The sequence below is a fragment of the Ammodytes marinus genome (assembly GCF_949987685.1).
Source record: "Ammodytes marinus genome assembly, chromosome: 7".
Lineage (NCBI taxonomy): Eukaryota > Metazoa > Chordata > Actinopteri > Uranoscopiformes > Ammodytidae > Ammodytes > Ammodytes marinus.
In genome coordinates, this window is record NC_137211.1 from 27676464 (window position 1) to 27696301 (window position 19838).

Sequence of the window (19838 nt, forward strand, 5' to 3'; positions counted from 1 at the left end):
CGGATCAACGGAACGCAGCCCATTGATCTCTTCCCTGTTACGAAAACCTCTGCAATGTCACACTCCTTACACATTGGGACAGAGGCCTGGCTGATTATCTGTTCATATCGATCTATTCCTCCTCTGTTTTCCCTCGCTTTTTCCTCTTCTCTCCTTTTCCTCCGTTCTGTCACTCTCCTTCCATCCTACCGCCAAAAGCTGATTATTGAAAAATTTGACTTCTCAAAGTTTTTTTTGCACCAACGTTTATCTGTTCTTTCGCGCTTGTCTAATTTTTTTTGTTTTTTTCTCTCACCCTCTCCAGTCTGTTGAAGGGCCAGGTCCAGTCAATAGCTCAAGTTAAATAGGCCTGCATTGATCGAGAGAGGGATTTAGCTGTTTACCAACTGTGGAAATGGGGCTGGAGCCACAGAAAAGTGTCTGCATGGAGCAAGTCAATGGTGACAAATGATTCTCATTGGGAAGACAATGCCTCCTGGATAGGAGAAGGGGAAAGAGGCTGGGTGATACTAATAATAATAATAATAATAATAATAATAGCTTTATTTGTATAGCACCTTTTTAAAAACAACAGTTTACAAAGTGCTTTGGCATAAGAAACAGGAGCAAATACAAATCAAATAAACATATGCAAATCAAATACTCACATATACAATAGGTCAATACACATACCCATATACAGTATACACATCATTATGATGGTGGAAAAGAAATGGGAAGATGGTGCAGCAAATGCAATAAACAAATGTTTAAAAAGACAGCAAGTCTATAAAAATGTGTTTTTAAGAAGTGACTCAAAAGAGGTTTGCAGCAGCAGGCCACACTGTATCAGACTTTAACAGCCATCCAAGCAGGGATATTACAGCAACACTCTTTTGTCTGTGACTCTTTTCTTGTATTCCACTCCGCACGATGTTATTCCACTTCCGTGCTTCCCTCTTTAGCTTCACATGACCTCCAGAGATGTTCTAAGTGCTCACTCTAACTCTCGCCATGTCTGGAGTCGAGTCACACAAACACACTTAAGACCAAATTTCCTTATAAAAGCATCTAATTACCTAAGGTTTGATCTACATGAATAATCAACATAACTCGTGAATAAAAAAATACTTGTTAGTCCCCATCAGTGTACTTTTGAACTACAACTTTAAATCCATATCGACTTTTCACAGTCCTTAAGTGCAACCTTCACATGGCTCTGTAAAGAGGGTTGGATTGTTTCAACGAGTCTGCATCGATGTTTTAATTAGATGAGTTACTTGCACTTCCTTGAAGATGGTAGAAATTTAAAAAGACAATGGTCAAAATGTAGACAAAAATTAATTTGGTGGTGGAAGCCTGGGTGACAATTAAGGTGTCACCAAAATGTGTTTCTCTTGTAAAAGTGTGGTAGACCTTTCTTTATAGGTCCATGGGTAGATCCAGTGTTAAGGAGTAGAGTTGGAAAGACAAACTTTCCGAGCTTAAAGATCAGTTCACAAAAAAAGAAGAGAGCAGCCCTCAAGTGAAGTAGACATGCAGAGAGTGCTGGCTGGATATACTCTCTTCTTTCTGAGTAACTCTCCACGAAAATGTCTGAAACAAACACCCTCCTGTTCCTCCCTATGGTTATGAGAACGCTTTTCTCTTTCATACTTCACAACCCCCTCCAGATCTTCCTCTAGCACAGCTGAAGGGCTGAGGAGAGAGACAGTGGCGATATTGACGATATAAACCAGTGGAGTTAGATAGCTATAGGCTCTGGAGGTGTTTAAAGCAAGAGGTGCCATGGCCAGGACTCGGGCTGTCTTTGTGCACTGTGCTGTAAAGCCTGTATCGATGAGCTTGACAGCAGTTTAGCCCGGCTGAGATTCTCGGAGGCTCTCTAATAAGGAAGCTTCAAAACACGCTCTCCCACCAGCTTAAGCATTGTTTACTCCTGCCTATGAATGTTCCCCCCAGAGCTGGCCCCATCAGAAATGTACGCAAGTAATCATCTGTGTCCAATGCCACAGTAAGTCATATGGTGACTAAAAGCACACAACATCATTAGCTTATTGGTTTGAGATATTTTTTTTTAATCATGTATTTGCTGTAACCGTGCTGTAAACACAAATATAAGTAGGACAAGGAGAGAGAGATGAGATTTGAAACTGGGCCAGTGTAGAGCTGAGGCCGCACCAGGCATTTGAGCACTTCGCTTGTTCCAAATGTCACTGAACGAGGTAGTTAACTGTTTGAAAAATTACAGTTTTAATACCTAGTGACATCAGCAAACGGCTTGTGTTTGAGTTAAGCAGAACTCTGCTGGTGTTGGATTTTTCACAAAATATCACAGGCAACAACAAGCAGATGGCGAGTGCAGCTTTTTCTCTCAAGTTCACTATTTATAACAGAACATACCCCGCAACAGAGTTACATTTGATGATCAGGCTTATGACGATTCTTACTACGTATGAATAGTCATATGCCTGACTTTGTGTTATGGTTCAGAGATATTTTACACAAAATATATTGTTATTTTTTTTTAAATCATGAAATGTGTGCATTTGTTGTAACTACAATGTAAACTAATATCATAATGTATTTTGTAATCAAGTCATTCTACTCCGCCATGCAAATTTGTCTTTCATTTTGCCAGGAGTATTCAGCCCCCGACCCAGCTAAAGGAATGGAAATGTGTTTGTGGTGCTCTTTTTGGGGAGAGAGACTGTATTTCTAATGAGGTTTATTCGCCTCTTTTGTGCCATTTGTGGTTGAAGGGCAGAGTCCTTTGCCAAAGCAGAAAACACACTCCAAGGTGAGCCCCTCAGCGAGCCTCAAAGGTCCTCTGTGAAGTTCTTTTGGTGTTTACCTTCTCTGTTGTGCATTGTGTGTCCTTGACCCCTAACAGTGTTGAAGTGTCGAATACATTTTCTTTCATAAACCTTTTGCAAATATATTTGCAAATGTTTACGGAGTTGAAATGGAGAGACAGCGAGAGAGGGTGGATGACATGCAGTAAAGGTCCATGGGTCGGATTTGAACCCGCGACCACTGCAACGAGGCCTGAGCCAATATGGTACACGCTCTATCCACTTCCACCGGAGCGCCCCCATTCAGTTCATCTTTGAGTCAGAGTGGACATTTGTGTAAACTTCGTCAGATATCTCTCAAAGCGTTCTTGAGATATTGCGCACACATTATGCGGAGTCACAGTGACCTTATCCTTTGTAGCGGGTACAGGTGGTTCAGATTAATTCTGCTATTAGAAATTAATCTGATGATTAATAATACTTTAATAGTTTATTAAAGTTCAAAAGGGGCACCACCATTCATTCAAGAATGGAAAAATAATAGCAAATTGTCTCGTTTAATCAATGGTTTATTCTCAAATGTTGATTACTTTAAGGTTCAGTTAAATGAATCAACATTAATAAATCCTAGCCTCAATGATCATTTCCATAAAATAATGTAATCAAATAATTACTATTATAAATTTGGTAATATGATCTTAACACTGAAGGCTACAGAGTTCTTGTACTTGTTGGTTGCGGACTTCCCAATAATATTCACACAAATGAATGACAGAAACTTCTAGTTACAAAAGAAAATGCATGTAATTTATTAACATAAAGTAAATAAAATCCAACACATTTAAAAACCACTAAAACTAAAGCACACAGAGAGTGTGTGTGTGTGTGTGTGTGTGTGTGTGTGTGTGTGTGTGTGGGTATCTGTGTCTGTGAGTGCATGTATGTGTAGATGCAAATTAGCCGGTCTTTCACACCTTCCTCCCTGTGGTGGGAGAAGAGGGGGAAGAGAAACAAAAAGGGGGCCTTTGGTTGAAGGTCCCTTTTTAAAGGTAATTCAAATCAACATAAATGTTTGGGTATCTAACCAATAAGTTCAAGGTAATATCACAGTATTGTAAACCCAATTACAAAGTAACAATGAACAGTTCAAAATCAGTAAATATACATTTCCAAGTTAACAGTCTTTTAAGCCATGTGTTCTTGCTAAGCTAAGCTAAGCCCAGTAGTTCATACGATACCAGATGTTTACACAGCGTTCGTTGCCGTGCTTGGGTTCTGGTCCTTGTGGCATGATGGGGGTTTTGCTTGGCAGGGTCGGTCGTGATGCAGCTCTGTTGAGCAGGTCCTTTGGTTCTTCAGTAGCGGCGTGCTAACTGGCGTTGTTGTCTCTGGGCTACGGTTGTAGCTTAGTAGTTCTTCTTCTTCTTCTTAAAGGGTCTGGCCTTTGTGGGAGCTTGGTTCGTTCCCAGGTTCTCCTGGTTCTCCTGGTACCTCTTTAGTTGCTGGGAGCAACAGGGTGGATCCTTGTTCCTCTTTGGTTGAGAGTGGCTTCACGGCTGTTTGGACAGGCCGTGTTGTAGAGCTTGGATCAGGGAGAGCAGAGAGTCGGGGTCCAGAAGTTTGAGCTACCCCCGGTCTGGGGTGGTTAGCAAGGCAGGAGAGAGCGTGCTAGCCTCCTTTGTTGGTAGGCCAAGCTGAGCGTCCTCCAACCTCCCTTGGTGGAGGAGAGGAGAAGAAGCTTCAGCACCTCGGATGGTGCATGAAGAAGAGCAGAGAGCAGACCTCCTTCCTTGAGGTTGCGAGGAGAAGAGAGCAGCACCAGGTCTTTCACTGTGGAGAGGCTGATTGCCGGCTCCAGAGAACTTGGTGGATTCCCCCTCCCAGTCTGGAAGTTGGGGAAGAAGAGAGCTGTACCTCCACACCGTTTGGTGGTGGGTAGAGAAGAGAGTGAGCTGTATCAGCTCACTTGCTATTATCAGAAAACAGCAATAAGACTTCTGACCAATGGCAGAAGAGACAGGGGTCATGTGGGACATCCTGTCTTGGGGCTGGCTAGGTGTGAACCCAAGACAATGGCCTAGCTCCAGGCAGAGCAAGGTGTGAAAACACAGATAAAGCCTTGGCTTCAACCAGAGGAATGTTGGGGGGTTGTGACCCAAACATTTAGCTGTAGTCAGAAACCAAGTGTTAATTCACTTTAGAGTCAAAAGTCTTAATGAATGAATGAACCCATGTACATATTCACTACACCTTTGACCTTCAAAATGTAATCACTTTAACCTCTAATTAAAGAGTTTCTGCCGAATTTGATGAAAATCCCTCAAAGCATTCTTGAGATATTGTGTTCATGAGGCAAGATTCACAGTGCCCTTTTTTTTTAAAGATATTTTTTAGATATTTTTTGGGCATTTTTACGCTTTATTGATAGTGTAGAGACAGAGTTGAAATGGGGCAGAGAGGGGAGTGACATGCAGAGATAGACCGCGGTCTATCTCTGCATGTCACTGGACTGGAATCGAACCCGGGTCTGCTGCATGGGGGGGACGCCCTACCAATTGAGCTAAGGGCGCCCTTGCCCTTGATCTTTAACCTCCAAAATCTGATCGTGCCTCCTTGAGTCAGAGGGAACACTTGTGCAAAGTTCGACGAAAATCCCTCAAAGCGTTCTTGAGATATCGGACGGATGTACTGTACGGATGGACAACCCGAAAAAATAATGCCTCGGTCTTCGACTATAGCTGGTGCAGAGGCATAAAAAACCCTATAAAAACACCCATTTTGGGGAAAAAAAATAAATAATCATCCTTTTGGTTGTAGTGTTTGGTGGAACCTCAGTGAACTCTAACATTTCCTCTCACCAGCATGTGTCACCACCACTGTCTGGAACCCCTACTGATGTGAGGCAGGTCACAGGGAGGTAAAGGTCTCCATTAGCCCTGAGCCTGGACTGTTGAGTCATCCATGTATCCAACACTGTAGTCACACAGTGTGGGGCACAGGCACAAACCTATGTTGTTGCTGTGAGGCTCTTAATATTATTCCAAAACCTTATGCAGTCATTGGACCTGTCTGACCAACAGTGACCTTATAGCAGTGTATTTGCTTCGGCTGAGTTGTTTGGTTGGATTGCAGTACTGTGCGAGTGGGCTGTCTGCAGTTGTGTGTGACAGATCCCAGGTGTGTGTGTGTGACTGTGCGTGTGTGTGTGGGACTGTGTGAATGTGCCCAGAGAAGGCTGCAGGCTCAGCAATATCCCTCCCTAGATAAATAAAGATTGTTAAAATGTTGTTTGTCTCGGTACACTTACTGACAATGCCGTTGCGACACCTATCGCAGCGATTGATGCTATTCCGTTGGACATTTCTATTGCATTTGGGGCTTTATTGAATTGCAAAGAGCGATAGAAGTGAGACGGCTCACCTGACAGTTTTTTGAACACATTTTCTCTTTAAAAAAAAGAGAAAAATCAGCAGCTAAGACTCTGAGCAGAAAGCTTTGTGGCATTTTCAGCCACACGTAGAGTGCACTTAAACAGCTTAACTGATCACTGCTTCGACTATAATGTTCTAAATCATGTCCCTGTGTGTGGGTAAACCCTAACAGAAGCATACAAACTGCGTATCTATCATATGGTTAAATGCTCCACTGTCTTTGTGACAAATCTTAGATTCTGAAAATGTCATAACTGCTAGATTGTTCTGGTTTCAACCCATTACAAAGGTTAATGTGAGGAAGGTTATTGAATGCTTCCTAGATTTCTTTCTGCTGGAAATATCCATTTGAGACACAAGAGTGTTTGACAGAAGTGCTGCTTGCACATGATCAGCAGCAGCGAGGCTCAGGTACACTGTGGCATTCCAATAAAGCCATTAACGGTCCAGATATGTGCCAAGAACGCCCTGTCCAACCCATTACACTCTGTCTACCAGCCTGATCATCTGGCACAGAGCCACCAGCTTGCTGCAACACAGGCCAAGCAAAACATTCTACAGTCATCTTCTTTTTTAAATTTTCTTATTAATTTATTTTTGAAAACCACGGTAGTTTCTCTGACGAAGTGGCATGTTGTTGTAGATTGTTGGGAAATAGGGTTGTTTGAGGCTTGCTGGCGTAGTGACTCATGAGCATGGTGCAGAGTCCTTCGGCTGCGGCTGGACTAGTAAATAGTTTATTTAGTGAGAACATTCATAATTCAAAACTCATCCCACACAGATAACACTCAATCCTTTAGTTGATCAGAGCAATGTTATGTCAGAATTGCCAAACGTGTTAATATGTAGATTTTCATCTGAACAGGAAAGGGGTATGTATGAAAAACTGTCAAATGAAAGAGAACATGCAACTAAACATGTTAGAGCAATGTATTGGTGGAGGAAAAATAGCATAATCGCTTATTGAATATTGGTGGAATAGATACCTCAAATATGTACAGTTTTCAGTTTATTACAGCCCCTGATTAAAGGGTTTTCTAAATCGAGAGTTAAAGGACAGAGGGTGTAAATGCCCAAATACGTTTTTGTGATATTGGGCTGTATACATAACACTGACTTGACTTCTTTATTACTTAAAATGCTAAGTTAAATTCTACCACTGATAGTAACCCAGCCCTAGTCTTCAGATCACCACTGGATTCATAATGAAACCACTATGGCATCACCTTGTTCTTTTCAACAGATATTGAGCCTCTTTCTCTGTTAGGAATGCTGTGATGCTGTGGTTTATTAGACAGAGATCCCTCTGAATCGCAGCATTGCAGCGGGCTGTCATTAGAGCGCTGGCTCTGACCTGTCACTCAGCAGAGGTGTTTTCTGTCACAGTGGTGTATGTGTGGCGTTTTTTTTATTGTTAACACCATTTTCTAACGGATGTGTGGAAAATCCCAGGAGGTCTCCGAGAGGCACTAACAATACCAGCACATACGGACACACTTCGATCGCATGGTCTTGACCAGGTGTACTCGAAAAGCAACCCAGCTTCATGGACGCCTCTGCATGTTATACTGTATGTGTGGGCAGTGTTTAGAATCGATTGCCATTTTTCAGAGCATATCTAGTAGACATGGAATGTAAGTATGTAAGCTTGAAATAAAAAAGTTTCTCTTTGTGCCTTAGAATGAGCCTTTTATATCTTCATAGGAGCGGGTCGCTGAGGCCCCCATGTTGCACTGCCATGTTTCTACAGTAGCACAGAACAGACAACCTTACCGCCCTTACATGGTTTTATATATAGTAGTGGGTGTCTGCCGGAAATATTAGAAAGCACCATCGAATAAATAACTAAAAAATTATCCCGTTATCAATTTATATTGTGGAAAGACTTGGGGCAGTAGTGGATGATTCCATCTTTGGTAACCAGCTTCTTGTCCTTGGTGGCCACCATAGCTTCTGTAAATTCCCCCCTAAAGGGAGGGGTTAGCAAGGGAGCGTTGGCACATATACTGTATAATCTCCCCACTAGATGATGCTAAATATGTGTGAAGGCTGCTGAAGTCCACCTGTATAAAGTGGCACCTTGAGCGTATGGATTAGTAGCTGGCCTCTCTGCAGTATTAAAGCAGCTGGACATTGTTGTTGTCACCTTAAGAACTAACAGCCCAGATTGGATGGGCAGTGATCTCAGAAACAGCCTTCAGTGTCTGATTGTTGAATGGCCCCGGAGCCCTTCAGAGCCGTGTGTACCCAATCATTCTGCCTAAGTAACTTGTTGACGTGGGACTGTCCTCCAGCTGTCTGGGCCGGCCCCATCCTCTTGTCTCACCCCTGCTTTAGATTTACTCACCGTAGGGGGAATAGCTATTACATCTCCTGTTATTATTTGCCATAAAAATGCACTGAATGGCAACTAACTCAGGGGTGCTATAAAAAGCAGCGGGGTGTGAGATGGTGTCTGCACGTCATCAATCAGACACAGTGGTGAAACATTGGGCCTCTCCAAGCCGGCCTAGTGGAAATTGATTTTTCTGTAAGTCTCAGCGATTAGGGTGTGAAAGAGGGAGGGAGCGAGGGAGGATGTGGGGATGGGAGGAGGAGGAGGGGTGGGGGGCTGGGAGGAGTGGGATGTGATGGTGCTGAGGTAAAGCTAATGTTTTCAATTGGGTTCATAAGTGCTGGGGCTGCCCCCTCTGCTTGTTTCTTCCCAACGACTTAAATCAAAGTGGACCAGCTCCAAGAGGGGATCTCTTTAGCAGCCGTTCCTAATCAGCGTCTCTTAAAGCCATATACTGCAGGTGACCAGGGTCAAAAATGGAACTTATAGATATCATCATGACATTCCCCAGTTGATTGCTTACATTTGAACCATTATTCTTGGAAATATGTAAGAAATCTTTGAATGAATGTGTACATTTGGCAATATCTAACTAATTATGAATACATCTGCCTTTAAGAACCAAGAATCTAAAGCCAGAGTACATGTCTTTATATCATTTTTAATACATATTAGTTACCAACGTTTGTACAGAACAGATTTTATTTATAGTTGCACTTAAACACGCTATAGAAGCAAAATAGACAAAAATCTAAAAAAAAAAAAAAATTAAAAAGCCTGCCGTGTCTCGCTTGCAATGTGAAGTAAAACATAGAACACACCTACGATCGAAGTCAGTGAACGGACCTATTTCAAAGCAGACATTTTTATGCCCTTGCAGGAAAAGCACAGGTACAATCAATGACCTTAATAAATGCTGCATTTCCAGCTAGAGCATTGCCAAGACCCCGGTGATGTGTTTGCTGTTATCATGCCTTTAACAAACGTCCATAGTGGCCTTCAGAGCAGAAAAAAAAATCCAATAATTGTGTAAGTAATTTAAAGGATAAGGCCAGTGATATAACGTTTTTTTTTTCTTACAATCGGCAGGTCCCATGAAAGACCAGAACCCATGCTGAATATGTCCTATTATTAATAAGTTATGCCACCTGGCCATGACATAAAAAAACTATTAGAAACACACAGTGGAGTCAATCCAACATACACCATAAATACTAGCGCTACAAATGTGTGTTAATCCACAACTGAAGTCCATAACAAAAAATTAACTTGGCATATTTAGAGAATTCAACTTTATATTTGTACATCATCAGTAGGAGTTTCACAGACAAAGCAGGGAAGGTAAAAACTGGTTGGTATTCGGCTGTGTGTCTGAACTCTTGGTGACCCCTTGTTTCTCTCTGTTTCTTCCATAATTAACAAATAAAGCTAGTTTCATACAGTGAGCGGTAAATTGTGATTTCAGACCGCTGTCAGTCATTATTTTGCATCATTAATGACTGTTAATTGTGACCCAACTGTACTTTTCACATTGCTGGCATTGATGGGGCGGAACATTTTTTTGCATTGCATTGGAAACATTTTACGAGTGCACACAACATAGAGTAGTCCAGAATCCCACAAATTCCAGAGCTTTAATAAAACTGTAGAAAGTAAATATATAGTGCACTATACAGTATAAAGCATATATACAGCAGAGAGTTGTTGACTTTGGAGCCAGCCTGAGCCTTGGTTTGTTCAGGGGATTTTACAGCAACAACAAAAGTATAGTGTACCAGCCTTATCCTGCAAAATTATTTATGAGCATAAAAAGGCCACGTCAGCTGCTGTTAGCTTCCCAAATGGGAGGATTTCTTCTATAATTGTAACTTCTTTCTTCCTTGGAAAAGAAACAAGCCATTTGAAGAAGCCCCCATGGAGTCTGGTAAGAGGCAGTTTTCAATATTGTCTGACATTTGTTTTGACACAATACACTTGCATGTCATACACACTTGTAGTATTAGCATGTATTTGCTTCCATTGGCCCTTTCATTACATTTAATCAGAGAGCTCTTGAAACGCTTTGCTTTGTCCATATCCTCCCTTCCAGAAGAAGTTTATCTTCCAACAGGCGGAATGAGCAGAAGGAGCAATAATGGATTTCAGCCTTCCAAGAATCCTTGATCCTTGAAAATTGTGCTTCACGAAGCCAATGCTTCTGCACACACACACACACACACACACACACACACACACACACACACACACACACACACACACACACACACACACACACACACACACACACACACACACACACACACACACACACACACACACACACACATGCATCATAGACAAGTGTAGCCATGTCCAGCACATCCAGTTCCCTGGCTTTATTTCCAATTCATTCACGGTTTGCATCATCCATACACATAACTGCACTGTGCGCTATGATTCAGTGCACTATTCTTATCATAGCCATGGTGGCGCGGTGATGTTCCAGCGCATGCTGGTGCAGTGACCCCCCTCGCCTGTGTCTCCAATAAGCATAACCATATCTGACAAGGCCAGAGCTATTGAAGGAGAGGGGGAGATTTCTCACCTCCTTTTAGATATAGCTTTCCAACCCTTATGTTCTCCTGGCGTGTTTCCAACGGCGTATCCATGGCCTAAACCCTCCTCCTCCTTCAAACGTAACTGATTCATTTTCTCCATATTGTGTGCTCAACCGTTTTCATTTGAAACCCTTCTCATGTTGCATCCGGGGGCATTTATAGCATCAACAGGCAGATGAGTAAACAATGCTCCTGAAGAGATGGGATCCAGTAGAGATATTGTGTCGCTCTGTGAAGAAATAGGATGTACATTCCAGAATATACAGCCCACCAATCACTCTCTTCACTCCTGTGAGAATACTTCTTGGAAGGTTGGATACACACACACACACACACACACACACACACACACACACACACACACACACACACACACACACACACACACACACACACACACACACACACACACACACACACACACACACACACACACACACACACACACACACACACACACACTTTTTGTACAGCTAGTTAGTTCCCTAGCCCCTTACCCTAAACTAAATGCCTGACCCCAACCCTTACACTAAGCTAAACCTAATTCAAACCTGAACCTGAAAACCTAATCTTGACCAACAAACAAGTCTTTAAAGGCTTGTCCCGTCGTTTGAACCGGCCAAAATGTCCTCAATCTTAAGGTCGAAAAACTCTAATTGGTTCTCACAAAAATAGTAATTCAAGTGTACACACACACACATACACACACATACACACACACTCTTGAATGAATTACATTTACTACCCACACACTGCCTTTTTTCTCCTTTTTTTTGTCGATCTTGTGTCTACAGAAATAATGGCATGCGCCCATTATCTCAAGAAAGGCGCCGCCGGAGCGTGAGGGGCATCTTTCGCCTGACTGACTTTCATTTACAAAGTGGGCGACGTTACTTTGTGTGTGTGTGTGTGTGTGTGTGTGTGTGTGTGTGTGTGAGTGTGTGTGTGTGTGTGTGTGCGTGCGTGCGTGTGTGTGTGGAGGGGAAATGAGATAGCACTACAGCAGACAGTAGCCTACATTATCTGCAGAACATCCTGCTTTCTTTCTTTCTTTTTTTCCCCCTTTATCAGCGGCTTTTTCTCACATTGTACATCAGGGGCCCCCTAGACACACACACACACAAAATAGCCTCCGTCTCCCAGGATCAATTAGTCACTTCTAGGGATAGTCGTGGAGCGTTGAGACGGCGGAGCTGAGAGAAGACAAAGGCGCCACGGCCGTGTTTGGTGTGGCGCTGAGGTGATAAAGTGACACGCTCTTCCCTTCCAGGCCATTAATGTGACAAGCAGTCCTAGTGCTGGGGGGGGGGGGGGGTAGAGGGGGGGGAGGAAGGTGGACCTGACAAGCAGAGTGGTGCCCAGGCCTGGACACCATGAGAGCTCTCAAAAAAAGAGCAGTCGCCTTCCTTTTGACACACTTTGTTTTGCATGTTAACTCCCTGTCATGTTAACTCTCTCTCTGTCTCGCTCTCTCTCTCTCTCTCTCTCTCTCTCTCTCTCTCCTAGAGAGTGGGCCTGCTCTCTCTGTTTCTGTCCTGTCCTCAGCTCAATCTGTCCTCTCCCCGGAGCGTTTATTCCCCCCTTTTTCAATCTCTCCCTCTATCACTCTCCCCTTCTTTAACGCTGTCTCTTTCTGAAGCTCCCCTATCACCTTTCCCAATGTCTCGTCTTTTATCTTTTGACTTTGCCGTAGACCCTGTCCGCCTCCCTGTAGTCTTCAATCCTTTATTTTCCTTCTTCTGAATATCACAAAGCTCATGTCCAGATGTAACCAAATACATTCACTCAAGCCCTGAAGTTTGAGGCCCTCGTACTTTACTTGAATCTTTTCTTTTTATGTGACTTCAAATCTTAAAAGTTATTCTCCACTACAGTTCAGTAAGAAATATTCTACTTGTTGCTACACTACAATTATCTGATTACTTTGAGGTTGCAACATTTTAATAAAAGAAATTAATTATGGAGTCAAACAAAAGTAATTTTTATTTATTTTTTATTTAACCTTTATTTACCTAGGCAAGCAAATTAAGAACAAAATTCTTATTTTCAAGTGTAATCCGACTCCATCATCACTTCTGCCTCACTAGAATGTGTGTTGGTGTGTTTACATACACAGTACAATACTCTTGATAGTTTAAAGGTGCAGTGTGTAATATGACATCATCAAGTAAGTTCTACAAAGTTCTAGAATGCAACACTGACAGAAAGGGTTGGGTAACCCCAACCCTTTCGAATAATAACAGAAGCTACAGTGGCCTTCAAGGACAAGAACAATTCTAAATTTTAAACAATGCACCCGAAGAAATATGGACATATATGAGACCCTTTCTAAGTGAAAAAAAAATATTCAAAATTTTTTTTTCAGCTATTATGCACTAAATTAAATGTACTTATGGATATTATAATTACTTTCTACAAAATCTGCTAGGAAATCAAACCCAAAATTCTACACACTGCAGGTTTAAACCTTTAGAATGCAGATAATATTCTACTTGTACTCAAGTGGTATTGTAATAGGTGACTTGCAACTTGTAATTTGTAACATGAAATTTCAGATATCTTTCTAGTATAGTATCTCTACTACTATAACTGAAGTATGGTTTTCAGCTACTCTTCACCCCACTGCTCATATTGTTGTTTCCCATCCACCTTGTCTTGATAAGCCAATTCATCTGCTCACTCTCTTCTCAAGGGAATGGAAGGTGACACATGCAATGCAAATCCAGTGAGCTGGCACACAGAGTCACAGCAGGACACGGGGCCAACCGAAACACAGCAGGGTAAACAAACAGCAACTATTTTTAGGATGCTGGGGTCACGTGTCCTAAAGAAGCAAAATGTGGTGTGGTTTCTGAGTACTATGGTAACATCTAAATATCAGATGGGGCCCAGATTTATTATGCTGAAGTTGTGAATAAAATATGTGGATAGGGTTGAATGCAAGTGTGTGATGCTGGGAACCCATTTCTTATCATACTGTATATTTGACTATGTCAGGTCAGGTGTAGCAGTTGAGGAGATTTTTTTGCAGCCTTTCATTCGGACACGGCTGCTTGCAGATTTAGTGTATATTTGTCCACAAATTTAACACATCGCAATTAAAAAATCGAGAAACAGAAATCCATTTCACTCCAGTGACCAACCAGCCTCTATCTATCTGTCACAAAGTTTAAAAAAGAAATTGGTTTAAATAATGTAAATACTTGTGACAATGACAAGATTAGCAATGATATTAAGTGCCTTTAAGAGAAATTAAGGTTGCGTTCCGAATCGCATACTCTTTCTTTTTTCTATTCTACATACTACATCCGACGATAAAAATAATCTAGTTAGGATGCAGTAGGCATACTATTGGGACATACTTTACTCTCTTATTTCATCATAACATTGCGCCTTGATCTTGCCTCTTGCTTTTATATCCGTCGCGTCCCAGTTTGTTTTCATATGGAGGCTTCGTCGATGTGACGTCACTTCACGTGCGCACTGGATTGTGGGTCAGAATTGCCCAAATAGGATGCAGTTTTCAACACTAACAATCTTGGCCGCATGAAGTAGGACATCCGGGTACTTCTAACCATCCTAAATCTGGCCACAAGAATCGGGACATCCTAAATCTTCTTTCTACATACTATATAGTAGAAAGTATGCGATTCGGAACGCAACCTAAGTTTCCTATGCTCTGCTAGAAACACACCCAGATTATGTGAGCCTCTGTGATTTACAGTTACCTACCACACAGTTTGTCCAATGTACATTGTAGTGAAGTGATAAAGAGACTTTGTTTTGCTTAAACTACATAACCACAAAATATTAATGGAACAGCCACCTAAAACAATGCAGGCTTAGGACAAAACATTGTTCACTGTGATTTATGACATATCACAAGCATCGTTTAAATGAATTTGCAATGCAGAAAGAACCAAAAAAAAAAAAGATTCGGTTCAAATAATGGAACTGTGGGGAAGAAAACAGCATATAATCTAAATGTGTAGCTGTCATTCATTTGGCAGATGCATTTTTTTGTGGCGTACAGTAAGGCCATTCAAAGATGTCCTCAAAATGAGCATGCATTTGAAACGGCAGACATTTTAACACTTGTAAGTACACTTGAGAATAAACAACCCTCTCTCTTTTGCTCCAACTTTCTGAAAACATGTGTTCAAAAACCCCAGTCAGATTTCTCTCCCCTTGATGATGTCACAAGGAGAGAAGCCACACCCCCTAATTACCGACCTGCCTTAGCACTATACCTCCATCTGTGATAAGTACACCCCAAGATAGCACTGAATCTAACAGGATATTTGGCAGTGGCACTGGGAGAGATATAAAGGGTGTTTTGGACACTACAGCATAAAAACAGTTTTTAGTAGAAACCCACATTGCAGTTTTGAACCTGAACATGAGCATTGTGATGTTTAAACTGAAAGAACTAAGTTAAAACACGCACCAGCATAACAACAACACCATTGAAACATTGGTTCTTGGACCCACAATCACATCACATTTTGGGCAATGAATTGTGTTGGATCAGCCAGTCAGTGTAGCCAATTTGGCCTTTGAGTCATTTTTAAAATCTTTTCTGCTTGGTTGTCCTTTAAGCCTTGGTTGCCCCCTCCCCTCCCCACCACACTCACACACCAAAGTATACAAGGGTATCAGGCCTTTTTAATGTGCCTTGTGTGTGTTGCACCAATCAGTTTGAAACTTCTAGCGATGTGATGTACACTACGTGTATGCATGGACAGGCTTTATTTGCTATGGACCATCAAACACTTTATTCTCAATCGGAGAAATTGGTTGAACAGGGGACAAATCATGCGACTTGTTAATCCTGCTTGGCGTGCTCACCTCGGTGAATAGAAACACTGTTATTTCTGCTTTTATGGGGTTTATTTGGCGCGTAACTATTCTCTGCTCGCGGCGTTGGTCTTGACAACCGTGTGATGTGAAAGGAAGGGTGAAAGAGTGACCCACGAACACTGATCCCCCACCCCCTCTCTGTCTCCTCCTATCAGCCTCACTCTGTGCTCCATGTCCAGCACTGAGTTTGACCCTATCACACTTTGGCCCCTAAGAAAAAACATTGCATGACCCGTTAAAGGTGCAATATATCTCCATTTCTGGGAATATTGAGGTTCTTTAGATTTAGATTATTAATTTAAAAAAAAATCCCATTTTGGTTCACTTTGGTCGATGCTGTGATTACATGCGCTGTGTCACTGACAAACAGGATGTGACATCACAACAGTCATGGTGTAAACAGCAGAAATATGGCATACATGTTACAAAGTAATCCATCAGGAATATTCATTTGTGTGTAATTGAATGAGTGCAGCTCCTTGCCAGATGACCCTGGTTCAACTTGTGTGCCAGAAACCCTTTCTTGTTTCTCCGGAGCCCTCAGTGTTGTCTTGACCTTAGACTTCATTTTGTGATGTCGCAATTTGGATGAACTGACCCTTTAATGAGCGACTCAGTTCAGCCTTAGCCACATAAAGCGTTGGCGTCTTGAGGCGCTGATGTCAAGCTGTTCAGCTGTAGTAGAAATGAACACACACTGGAGATGCAGACACTCTCTGACACTTTCCCTCCCTTACCCTCCAAAATGATTCCACTGGGCGGCCCAGGCCTGTGTAAGCTGCTTACATTCGAAGCCTTTCATTGGCTGTAAAAGAAAATATATATATATACAGGACATCTTTTATTGTTGGCATTATGATGCTCCTGAGTACTTCAGCTTTTTTACTGACAGCAAATCCACAGCCAAAGGTGGCCACAACACTCACAATGATACATACAACAGCCATATCGGTAAATTCCTCTGCGCACTCCTTTTCACCATTATAACCAATACAGTACACACACACACACACACACACACACACACACACACACACACACACACACACACACACACACACACACACACTCACACATATACACTCTGTCTCCTCCGCCCCCCTTTTACGCTGCCGTGACAGCTTTGTCACAAAGATGAATTCATCGTCAGCACTGCAGCCAAAACAAGTAATTTGATTGCCCCTACCACAAATTAAGTTAGTGTGATTCAATTTTCGATTTGGGCTTCTCCCTGCAGCCATACATCAAGGGGAGACATATTTCATTACACAGCGAAACCACAGGCGAGCAGGCAGCGGTGGGCCCACTCCCCTCCATAGGAAGACATCATGGGAGCATTATGGCATTTACTCAATACCTCTGCAGGTCCAGTAGGGTGATGGCATCGGTGCCATCGGTGGTCTTGTTATCCACCAAGGCATCACACAGCTGCATACTGAACATCCGCCATATTTAAGCTTGTTTAGATCACTGCAAGCCAGGCTGTGACAGTGTGCGTGGGCACGAAACAGGCCTGGTTGCTCATGAAAACACTATTTTCTTTGTTTATTGATTTATCTGAATAGTTTGTTTTGTTAAGAATATTCTGTTGTTTGTTTTCATTTCACCTTCTGTATTAAAATCTATAGTGCGTAACTTCTTTTGCCCCATGAGGAATTCTGAGTAAATACAGTAACACTGTCGGTGCATCTGCATGAGGTAAACCTTTGGTGATCGCGCATGGATTTTATATCTTCTGCTGTACGTCTGGGGTTTTTCTTAGTAGTAGAATCAACTGAAACATTTCTTGGGCTCTTCTTTGGATTGTTCTGGGCTCCTGCACCAGTGTCAGGGGGAGGGGTAGGGGGGGGGGCAACACCAGTTTGCAAACGCTGCCATACTGAGAAATACAGAGAGTCTTTTGAAGCTAGGCTTATTAAACTTTGTGTCAACTCATTTGGCTATTGCTTGAATGTAACTGACATTCATTTATATGAAATTGTTACGAACTATAGCTTTTCGACTTTTTTTTTGATGCAACCTCATTTTGTTTGAGGCATTCAGCCTTTCAGTCTGTGGATGGGCTGGGGACCCTGCTGTCAGTGAGTTTCTTGTATTTATGCCATGTATCATAATTGCTGAGAAAAGTTAAGAAAAACCGAGCTGTGAACCAATTTTCTGAACTTGTGTCTTCCTTTTGGCACTTTCCATTCTCCCTGACTGCCTGTTCACTGCTATATTCAAAGGGTTGGAACATATATCCCTAACATGGAGCAGGAGTTCTTATTTCACCTGAAGACTATGCAAACTGTCTCTGACCTCCTTTAGCAGGAACCACCACTTGGCTTCATGAAGACAGCCATACTTCAAAGGAAGTGTCCTCATCTTCTCCTTTGTTAGTGATTCTTATACAATCACACCATCTCCCACTCTCTCAGCCTCCTTTGCTATTCTTCTTCCTACTCCTTAAGCTTTCTTCCTGTGTTCTTGTCTACTAAATGGCTTTGAAGACAGAGTGCTCAATCAGTGACTGCTGCTACCACCTCCTTCTTCTTCCCCCTTTCTTCCCCCCTCCCCTAACAATGGAGCCAAGGGCTTTTCTAATTAAACTGCAGGCTGTTCGACTGGGTATAGCCAGAGTTTGAAAGCTGTGAAGTGAATATGGCCATTAATTCAAATGAATATCCCTGAGTGCTTCTGAAACGTGTCCCTTTAGTTTAGCTTTTGTTGAACGTTATCGACAGCGGACTTTGTCCTGGTGTGGGCTGTTGTTGTACTTTACAAATTACCTTGTTCTATTCACCAAGTACAAGAGGGAATGTCGCTGGTGCAATGGGTCGTGATCAAACGATTAGACAGATTATAGAACTGGAGGCATTGTAGTATTGTCCAGTGGAGAAATGTTCTGTTCTGTTGCCGCAATGTGTCTGGCAAATCAACCTGACCAACAAAAAAAAACACACAGTATATTATATGCATGCAGGTCTGTGTTTATTGTGTAGCCATTGTCCACTTCATTTAATTAATCAGTGAGCTACACTGTGTGCTATTGCTACAATGTCACAATAGTTACGTAGCTGCAACGCCCAGCACTGTGTAGTGGCTCTGACTGCGGATATCGCCGTCCGACATAAGCCTCGCCTACTAAGTAAGGGAACTGTACTGTTGGCTGGATCTTGAGTTAACGTGCCCCGCCGAACCGTGCTGTCCCGAACCGAACTGTGTTGCTCAGTGGAAATGAGGCATAAGAGACATGGTGCTGGGGAAAGCTGGAGTAGAACTGCTGCTTGCTGAGGTGGTTCAGGCATCTAAAGCATGGCTTAATGAGACACCTCTCTTTGTGGGTATGTGTACCTGGGAGCCCACCAGGTGCAAGCTGAACTCACTGGAGGAATTGATTGGTCCTATCTGACCTGGAAACCCTTCAGGATGTGTCCGGAGGACAAACTTCGACCAAGTGTCTGAAAATTTATGAATGGGTCGTTTTGATGGAGTTCAGGTAAATGGGATCGCCCTAAAGAGTTTATTAGCCAATTAAATGTGCAAATACATGGACAATAGATTGGCTTTATCGTCGTTGGTTTCTGCAGTGTCCTTCTGGGGAATTAAATAGAACAATAAATAACCACTATGGGGTCAGCCTTCAACTGGCTTGTTTAGTCCCTCCCTTCAGCGACACTGCTAGTGGGTCTGGGCCCAATGGAAACTGCTCCCTTGGGGGCACTGAAATAGTATATATCTATAAACCTTGGCAACCACATTCACATGTAAGGCCTCTGGAAAATGGGTTAAAAAAAATATTCTCGGGAGAAGATTTGCATATCGGGCTGGATATAAATATCTATGTCACAGGTTGTTTTCT